This window comes from Eucyclogobius newberryi, unplaced genomic scaffold (assembly GCF_026437365.1).
Source record: "Eucyclogobius newberryi isolate DKJ021-1_F unplaced genomic scaffold, fEucNew1.0.hap1 SCAF_3, whole genome shotgun sequence".
Lineage (NCBI taxonomy): Eukaryota > Metazoa > Chordata > Actinopteri > Gobiiformes > Gobiidae > Eucyclogobius > Eucyclogobius newberryi.
Window position 1 is genome coordinate 37,375,702 of NW_027315945.1, and position 10,376 is coordinate 37,386,077.

The 10,376-nt window shown below is 44.3% G+C and overlaps 1 pseudogene; it reads left to right on the forward strand.

Moving 5' to 3' along the window:
* Positions 1 to 2,658: 2,658 nt before the first annotated feature.
* On the forward strand, positions 2,659 to 9,087 carry LOC140374584 (sperm flagellar protein 2-like; annotated as a pseudogene).
* The last annotated feature ends 1,289 nt before the right edge of the window (positions 9,088 to 10,376 follow it).

The window sequence follows — 10,376 nt, forward strand, 5'->3', positions numbered from 1 at the left end:
CCGCCAGACTTTATTCCTCAGACTTTTCGTAGTCCTCAGACTCTGTCGTAGTCCGTAAAAGTACTCCTTCCATTGCTTTGGTGTTACAAAGCCCATGAGGTCATGATATGTCTTTGTGACCGGCTTTATTCCAGGGAGACTCTTCTTCATCTTCCTCTCCTTCTTTGACGTTCGGTGCTTCCACCGTACAGCTTTATTTTTCAGGCTTCATTCTATAGGCTTTAATATGTCCACTGATGTCGCCGCTTGGTAGCCGTGCGTCTACGAGACTGGGCGAGGACAGGAGACCACCCCCACCCCCATCTCGTCACTCTGATCACTCTGACTCCCCACAAGCAGACCCCCATCACTCCGACTCCCATTTAGCGCCTTTAGCCTGTTTTCTATATCTGCCCAATCAAGCTCCTTTGTTCCAAGGAATCTCCCTGCAGCTTTAGCAATGATCCTGATCCTTTCAGTTCTGCCTTGAGTCTGAGCAGCACAGTTTACAACATCCACCATAAAGAGTACAAAATCCTTTCTATCCACAACCAGGGTATTCTCATTAATTCTGGAACCTGCACACTTGGGACCTCCACTCTTGAAACCTTCACACTTCTTGGGAGCCACGCTGGCCTCTCTCATTTCGCCCTGGCTGGGAGCAGCGCTGGCGCCTCTCTCTGTATTTACTCTAAACTCGTTACTTGAAACTTTCTTGACTGCATCTGCATAGGATATACCTTGAGAGACCTTTATTTTCTGCACCTCAGCAGCTCTTTTGCTAAACCTGCATCCCCCGTAGGCAGAGCTATGTTCTTCCCCACAGTTACAGCACTTCAGTTTTGCACCCACGTCACACTTCCCATACTCATGATCTCCTGCACATTTACCACACCTTTGCCTCCCTCTACAGACCGCTGCAATATGCCCAAAGCGCTGGCACTTAAAGCAACGCAGGGGCGGCGGAACATATGGCCTGACGCTATAGCACATGTACCCAATGAACACCTTACTAGGCAGGCACCTCCCTTCAAGTGTTACCATTACCGACAAGCTGTCACATCTTACCCCAAACCGGGTCACCTTCAAACGCCTAGCGTCCACCACCGTAACTCCCGTCAAATTCTCCTTAACTTCATCCACAGACGTCGCCGTAGGGACACCTACGATAACTCCTCTGACCGTGTTTCTTTCAGCATTAGACACAAGAATGTCCTTTCCACCCAGACGTTTAGTTCCAATCGCCTTCTGTTGCTGAGCCGCGTCCTTGCACACGACCAGCAGCGAGCCATCTCTAAGGACACTCGCACTCTTGATCACTCCCACAGCTACAGTTAGGCTCTTTGACAATGCCACTGAATTCCACTCCTTAAAGGATGCACTATCCTGTGCAAGCTTTATGATCACCTTACAGTCTCTGCTCTCACCCCGGACATCAATAGCTTCAGCCTCATCCTGCTGCTCATTCCCAGAACCCTCGGACGAGCTAAGGGACTTTTTACGTTTCCGGGCACGTGCAGGCAGAAAAGGCTGCTCCTCCACGCCGTCCAGAACGTCTTCCATCCCCGATCCACTCTCCTCCGCCATCTCCCGTCTCTCCAGACCGGGTGTTGAGCAAGGTTGTTGTTGTTGTTGTTGTTGTTTTATGGCGGTTGGCATCCGAGTGTTGCATTACCGCCAGACTTTATGTCGCTGCTTGGTAGCCGTGCGTCTACGAGACCGGACGAGGACAGGAGACCACCCCCACCCCCATCTCGTCACTCCGATCACCCCCACCCCCATCTCGTCACTCCAATCACCCCGACCCCCCAAAAGCAGACCCCCATCACTCCGACTCCCACCCAGCGCCTTCAGCCTGTTCTCTATATCTGCCCAATCAAGCTCCAACGTCAAAGAAGGAGAGGAAGATGAAGAAGAGTCTCCCTGGAATAAAGCCGGTTGGTCTCTGAAACAACAACAACAACTATTCTAGTCACAAAGACATATCATGACCTCATGGGCTTTGTAACACCAAAGCAATGGAAGGAGTACTTTTACGGACTACGACAGTCTGAGGACTACGAAAAGGCTGAGGAATAAAGTCTGGCGGTAATGCAACAATTGGATGCCAACCGCCATAAAACAACAACAAACCAAAAAAAAGGAAATAAAGGTTCGCTCCTACATGGTCTGTTGAATACAAGTATATGGAGGACTGAAAATGTTACCGTATATGCATCATGCAATGCATCGTGCAATTTGTCCCCTGGGATGAAAAATAAATTGACTAACGCTATAAAATTAGAAAAATAAAAGAATTTGGCGTCATTCTTACAAAATGCTGATCATTTTTTAAACAGACGTTATTTTGCTCAGCCTTATGATAAACTTTTTGGAGTTTCTGCAGTACCACAGTTCTAACCCCCTGAAGTTTAAAAAAACCCAGAAAATGCACATCATCATCAGACCTTAAAATTAGCTCCTGTAATCGATAATAAATGTGTTAGGATTGCCAAGAGAACATGAAACAGTACATGAAAATGGATTTGTCCTACTTTAAAAGCCCATTCCTTGGCATCCATCTTTTGTCCAGAATCAGAATCAGAATCAGAATCAGTATCAGAATCAGAATAAGGTTTATTGCCATTGTCAATGAACAAAATTTACAAACATAGGAACTTGTCCTGGTGATTCGAGCTGATGGAGGTCCTCCAGTGGAAGAAGGGTAGCCTCTTTTGGCTCGAGCCTGTTATATCATTTGTACCTCTGCCAAATCTGAAGGCAGTCCATGACCCCAAGAGACGCAGAGATGCTAGAGTCAAGAGTTCAGAAGGCGTTGTCGCAGGTTGGATGATATACTCTGGATGATAAGGGTCTGTTTGTGTCTCGTTCTCTCTGTTGACAGTCTGGGTGGCCACAGTAACACGTGTGCGCTTCTCTGTTGGGATTTGGGCCACACAAATGCTTCTTGTGGGAAAAAGCAAAGATTCCGTCTGGGGGCAACTGCTGTCCAAATGGCGTGTGAAATACTTCCAATGATCAAATCCTGTCACATGACCTTTCTCTTTCTGAGGCCATGATGAGGCACTGCTCCCAACGTTGGCCGGCTGATGCAGTGCCTCTTTGTAGTGCTCAGTGTGACCTCTCCATCACCGGGTTTTCACCACTCGGTCCTTGGATGTGTAGGCCTTGAAACTGGGCTTGATACAGTGTAAACTGGGTCATAAGTGCCCATTACATAAGTACGCTCCCGGCTCACAAATGTGCTTGTAGCATATTTATAGGGGATTGTGCGATTGTTTGACATGATCACAAAAATATATTTGTTCTTTAAAAAAGCAAAATTCTTCTTTGGCGTTTTATGGCGGTTTTATACTTTATTCCAGAGCTTATTGCACACACAGAAGGTGAGTGTAGTGATTTATGACATCATCATTTTAATGATGATGTCATAAAGCGGGAAAGTCTAAAGACAATAATAAAGTCTAAATAATAAAGTCTAGCGGTAATGTAACAATACAAACCGCCATAAAACAACGTTAGCTTTGTGTCTCGTATCTTCTTCTTTGGTGTTTTATGGCGGCTGGTAGTGATGGGTCATTTGAAGCCGAGGCTTCAAGGCTTGTACCGAGTAAAAGGGGGCGTGTCAAATGAAGCCCTGCTTCGAAGCTTACGTCAGTTTGCTAAAAAACACGTCACTGAAAAAAGGCGAGGCTTCTCTTTTGTTTCTGGTCACGTGACTGGTTCAGGATACGTGTCACTTTCAAATAAGGCCGTGGCTGGAGAGCCGCGGCGCGGTCAAATAGCCACGCAGTATCAGGGACCGCGGCATTTCCCTTATAGCCTCATGGCTAACCCTAACCTTAACCCTAACCCTAACCCTAACCTTAACCCTAACCTTAACCCTAACCTTAACCCTAACCTTAACCCGGCCGGCACAAAAATAACATGGCAGTTTCGGCCGCACGCCGCGGCTCTGCAGACACTCCCTTCAAATAAAAGCGCGTAATGTCTCGCAGTGCGTCATGGGTGTCGTAGGTTTTGCATGTTAGATAGTAGTTGAGTTAGAATGACAGTTCAGTTTAATATTTCAGGTTTATTACTCAGGTTTGTATTTCAGATAGCACAGGAAGCTGCTGATTATATCTAATAGCGCAAGCGCCTACACCACATGTATCGTTACATTAATAACACATCACATTCCTAACGCTTCTTTACATTACAGATGCTTACTAAATGATTCAAATAGGAAGTACTTAGCCTTAATAATTTTATATCTGAAAGGCTGAATATTACATTATAGAAGAAATGTTTATTAGATTGATTATTACAGATCCCACCAAAGAATGAGTAACTTAGTGTTGCTTCACTCACGCGCTCCAATTATGTCAATGTGTGATGATCCCCTCATTTTATAGGTTTTGCATAATAGACAGTCATTTTGCAACATAATAGTCATTATGCAACAGTGATCAATGAGTCAAGTTCTGATAGACTTTAAAATGAAGCGCCATCAAGATGATCTGAAGCAGCGTCTGGATGAGGAGGCCAAGCGCAAATTAATTGCCTCATAATCTGTGGCAGTGCCTGGGTCTGGGAAAGCTCAGATAGTTGCAATAGTTAAATACTAATATAAACCTGAATGATTGAGAAGTCTGTGTGGATGACTAGTGTTGCATCCGTCTTGGGAGCAGGAGAATATGAGATCGAAACCATGTTGAACCATGTGACACATTCTGTTGATATGGAATAAATATGCATCATTGGGTAGATAATTTATTTTTATGTGCATTGGTGTTATTTTCTCAAAAAGATTGGTTATTATTTGGTTTGTGACACTGTACTATCTTACGTGCATTACATTTTTTTGACCACAAGATGGTGTAGTGAAGCAAATGAAACACCTTGTGAGGCATCGATTAATTGGCTAAAGCCTCAAATGTTTCATGGGGCTTCTTTTGGCCGTCACTAGCGGCTGGTATCCAAGTGTTACATTAGGGCCAGACGTTATTCTTTAGACTTTCTCTTGTATCTTTATGGCGGCTGGTATCCCCCCATCTGTCTTGTTGCTTGATGACATTCATTAGTGATAATGACATGATTACATCATCATCAGTATAATGTTACATTTCCTCCACCTAACCACCATACGACAAAGTCTGAGGAATAAAGTCTGGCGGTAATGCAACACTCGGATGCCAACCGCCATAAAACAACAACAACAACAACAACAACATAAAGTGTAAAGAATAAAGTCTTTATTCGGTGGAAGATTTTTCATTGCTGTTATCTCAAATACTAACTTCGAAGAATAAAGTCTAAAGTCTAAGACGTACAACTACAGTTGGTGGCATTAATGTAACACTTGGATACCAACCGCTATAAAGCACCAAAGAAGAAGTTTCTGAAGTTACCACCAATTAAGCCGCTTACTAAAGTCTAAATTAGATATAAAGTCTAAAGAATAAAGTATATGGCGGTAAATGCGCCTTTGCAGTTGGCTGCTAGCCGCCATTAAAAGAAACAACAACAACTTGGAATCCAACCGCCATAAAACACCAAAGAACAACAACATCAAGAGATCTTATTGAACCTTGACTTTTGTAAAAGGTTTGATGCTGATCAAGATCAGATCATACCAGAAAATATAGAGAGCTGCAAGGAAATAGAGGAACATATAGTGGATTTTGCCACTAAGGTTGGATAGTACCGTCACCTTTCTGGGAATCAAGTCCTGGCAAAACAAATGAAAGAATGGAAGGAACTGCTGTTCAATGGCCTGTCTCAGATGTGGACGACCTGGAGTGCTCAGTGGAAACAGACCCTGTAGCGCTAAAGAAGCAGGACATACGCAACAACCTGGAATATGACGAATACATTAACATGAGGGGTCAATGGGCCTGGCCTAATGAAGAGAAAAAGTTAACTCCAATCAACAATGATATTCTTGGACATTTGGTCGCACGACTTAGGAACCTGGTTAATCCCCTGGGTGGAAAACCAGCTGAATCCCTGTTTCCATTCTTCAGACTCAAGGCCTGTGTTCTGGGCAAGTTGTGTTCTGGAAAGACCTCCTGCCTGGCTAAGATTGCACAGGCACATGGCTTCCATGTACTATCTGTACAAGAGCTGGTAAACAATGCTTTAAACTCATACAAAAATAGAGGGATGGCCACAGAGAAAGAACAACAACTGTCGGCTGGAAAGGAAAATCCCAAAGTAGACGTAACCAGTCTACGTGTGCTATCCACACAAGTCTTGAATGTACAAGAAGCAGAAAAGGCGATGGTGGAAGGAAATGAATTACCCTTTGAGTTGCTGGTGAAGCTTGTAATAAGAGCCATACAAAAACTTCCAGCCAATTCTGGTTGGATTTTGGACGGCTTTCCATTAAATGTGAAGCAGGCACATTTGCTTGAGAAGGCTCTTGGGGGGGGTGTAGAGGGAGGAGAGTGCGTAGTTACAAACAGTCAGACAGACCTTGCTGTAAATCCAGATCCACCCAACGCCTCCCCACCGCCGCCCCCAGCTCTAGACCTGGCTCTGCTCCTCGACGCCTCGGATGAGTGCGCTGTCAGCCGCGCGGTCAACCTTTCATATGCGACTGCAACAAACTCCACACCTGAATATAGATACATGTCACAGATCCCACACAAGATCACAGATTTTAACAAAACTTGGCCAAAACTTGAAGAGTGGTTTGAGGCGAAACAGAAGATTTTGATCCGTGTTGATGCAAATGTTGATGAAGAAGCGCTTTTTAATCGTGTAGAGTCAGTTCTTCTGAAGGTGCAAAGACCCCTTCCAGACGTTGTTGACACTCTTCCTGATGAGGTGGTGGTGTCAAACGAAGGGATACCACCACCTCAAGAGTTGTCTAGAACAACTTCTTCATCATCATCATCAAGTCAAGAGTCAACAGTCAACCTAAAATCTTCAGTGTCCGTCAAGAATCCCCAGACAGAAAAGGAAAACAATGTGACGATTCCTATGTGCGCCGTCATCTTAGCAGTGTCAAGAATGACCTCACTCATGAATAAAAGCAGCGCATCATACTTTGATAAACCACTGGCACTAGGAATTGCTGAGGCTCTCCACCTCCATTGGAAGAATGTGTGTGAAATGTATGTGAACAATGTAAAGGCCGTATTGCAAAAGCTACGACTAGAAAACATGTTGATAAATCGGCACTTTTTACATATGAAGGAGGAGTTTAAAGATTTTCTGGGTCGACAAGACTTGAGACAAGAATTTGTTTCTTACTGGCAAAAGGATTTCAACGCTGTGGCTGATGATATGAGGAGTGATGAGGAGACCAAAGCAGAGCTGCATGTGAGGCTCTATGAACTTTGTGAAAATTTGCGGAAGATTTGTGAAAAGCGTAAAGCAGAGAATGAGCAGGAGAGGGCAGCTGTCATGGGGGACGGATGGTTGTCAGATCACACAGCTCTGATCCTCAACTACCACCTCATACTTATACAGGTTGAGTTGGACCGGTTTCAAGACACATTTTGTATTCTTAAAACATATCATTTGGGTGTAACCAACAAGCCACTGCTAAATCCGCTCTCAAATCTAACCACAATTTCTCTACAGGACACTCCCATTACACCAGATTTGGAGACACAATTCCAGCAAATTGAACAAAACGAGCTTCAGAAGAAACTTCTGGATGATTATGATGAGGCAATCGCAGCTATCAACAGATTGTTGCTAACAGCTGGCCCGCAGATGAAAGTGGTGACAAAGTCCGCCCTCAAAACACAGGAGAAGCCCCTAGATGCAGACAAAGGCAGCAAAAAAGCTCAGTCTGAAAAGATAAAGGAAAGTGCTATAGTTCTACCTACAGCAACAAGCCTTGTATCTCCTGAAGTCCAACCCACACACAGTAAAATGTCAAAATACAATAAAGCACTGAGTCATGAAGAGGAAGCTACAAAGGTGCGGATCACCCTAGTGAAGTTTCATGGCTTGAACTTGTTAGATTGTATTCAAGAGAACGCTGAGCAAACATTCTGCTTTATGGGAGAGTGGCTCAACGAGGGTTTTCAGAATGAAATGAAGAGCATTCTGGAGCTCGCAGAAGTGGTATCTCACCACATAGAGTCTGGGGCTCAACTGCTGAATGAGCTGGCTTTTGATTTGACTCATTTCTCTGTAAATGGCGACTACCACATGGTGGCCCTGGCACCTCCTCCTCCTCGTCCTCCATCTTTAGAACAACCTTCACAGAGCACCTTTTCTATAATTCAGCTCGGATCCCTCTGCCAACAGTTCAGACACATTGCCCCGAATGGACTCCTGACTTGTTTAGAGTTTGGGAATTGTCTAAAAGATATACTGACCACAAACAGAAGCAGAAACACCCTGCCAGAAACCTGGGTCACAATGACTGAAACAAAACTGATGGAGATAGTGGCTTCACTTAAAGATAAACATGATCTTGTGGACTGGCGTCGGTTCTTGCTCGGTTGTGCCCTGCCGTGGCCATCACCCTCTGTAACACAGCTGTTGTATGCTCTGCGACATTTAAAAGCAGCAGATTTTGAAAGCAAAGGATATATTAGTGAGGGACAGTATCTACAGACACATCTGTGGTTTCCTCAAGACACTGTTGTGGAGACCCCAGAGGACCCTTCTAAACCGTTACCTTATGATCGCTTATCTAACCTATTCAAGTTTTTCTTCTGGATGTTTGCTGACCACTCCTTCAACCCGTCACGTCTCAACTACACGTCAATGCTTCTGTATCTTTCTGCTGATCCAAACCCCAAACAGGGCTTTGTCAGAGCGTTGAGTGTCGTTGTAGGACAATGCCTCGAGAAGACATCATCAACACAACTTGTCAAGTCTATGCCCAGTTTAGACAAAGTCCCAGAGTTCAGCTCAGTGTCTGTTCCTGCTCTTCTCACAGTCTTGGGCCACAGCAGCTCCATTAAGGACAGTCGGTCAAAGTACACAAAGTTGGTTGGAGTGTATAAGGAGCTGGGCTATGGGCCAGAGGATTCCATCACCTTCTCCCTCCTCTCCACACATTCATTCATACAGCATCTCATGGAGACATCCACACAGCACCAGCTAGTGAACATTTACCACCTACTGAACAATGGAAAAGATCAGTCGGTGTAATCCTTCATTCATCCAGGAGTTTTCCAATGTAGAAATTGTAATAATTTGGACACGGTTTTAGAAAAAACAAGACTCATCCAAGAGTCAATTTAATCTGTGGAGTCCAAGAACTCAAATATTTATCCTACTCTGAGTAGGTCCTGCCCACCGGGTGGAACCTCCTCCTTTTGCTTGAAACTGCTCTTCTTTGAGTTCTTTGATGCTAATCATGTATTCAGTGATGAGGGAGTGACAGTCAGTTTTTGTACAAATAACTATGTACAAAAAGAACATCTGCACACTTGTTGCTCCTCCATGTTGGACATTTTGAGCGCTGCACCTGAAGTCTGCAACCTGGCTGACTTTAAGGACTATTTAAGCTATTCGCACAACGACTGATGTAAAACTATGACTATTTACCACAGATACTATGCCACCAACATTTCTGTTTAAAAACACAAGAACCTGTCCCATTGACTTATCCATATGCATTATTTGCAACTTATTATTAACAACTTGTTCAATTATTTTGCTGATAAATGGCAGCTTTGATATGGACCTTGATATGAACAGAAACGTACGCATTTCTTTTTTTAATGACTGGGTTGAGCACAGCAACTTTTAGAGCCCAGAACAACATTTCACCACCGCAAAAAAACGAGACGAGTAAAGGAAGAAGAAGAGGTCATTCTCGGGACCCAGGCGTGATTTGATGGTCAATACATGCGTTTGCATTTCCGGGAACTTGTACAGCAGCAACTGTGCAAGTTATCTGTCCTTTCCCCCTGTATCTACCTGCGTTGTAACACCAACATTTCCCCATGTGTGGACATTAAAGGCTTATCTTATCTTATCAACCGAGTCCGCCATTTTGAAAGGGGCACAACAACACGTCTACTACATACGATATCTAGGACATATGAGGCCAAAATGGCAAAAACCTGCGTTCTGCGAGGACATTGCTCTGTTGTCAGACCAAGGAATGAGAGCTTTGTCGTGAACCTTAGTTTGCCGTCATTGTCTAAAGAATCAAAGTATTCGGAGCTCATTATGCCGTAGAAAAGGATGCAGTCGCGGTGGTTGCTAGTATGTCGGGTGTCCCTTTCAAAATGGCCGCAATGTGGAAGTCCCGGATGTATGACGTCACCGCGAACGCATGTATAGAAACGCTAATCTGTCCTAATGTGGGCCAGATCGTGCCGAAATCGTGCCGAAAGTGCCCAGATCAGACTTACACTGCCCTAAGCAAAGTGATCCATCTAAACCTTAATCATATGGACATAATGTAAGAATAAACCGACAGCTCTTAA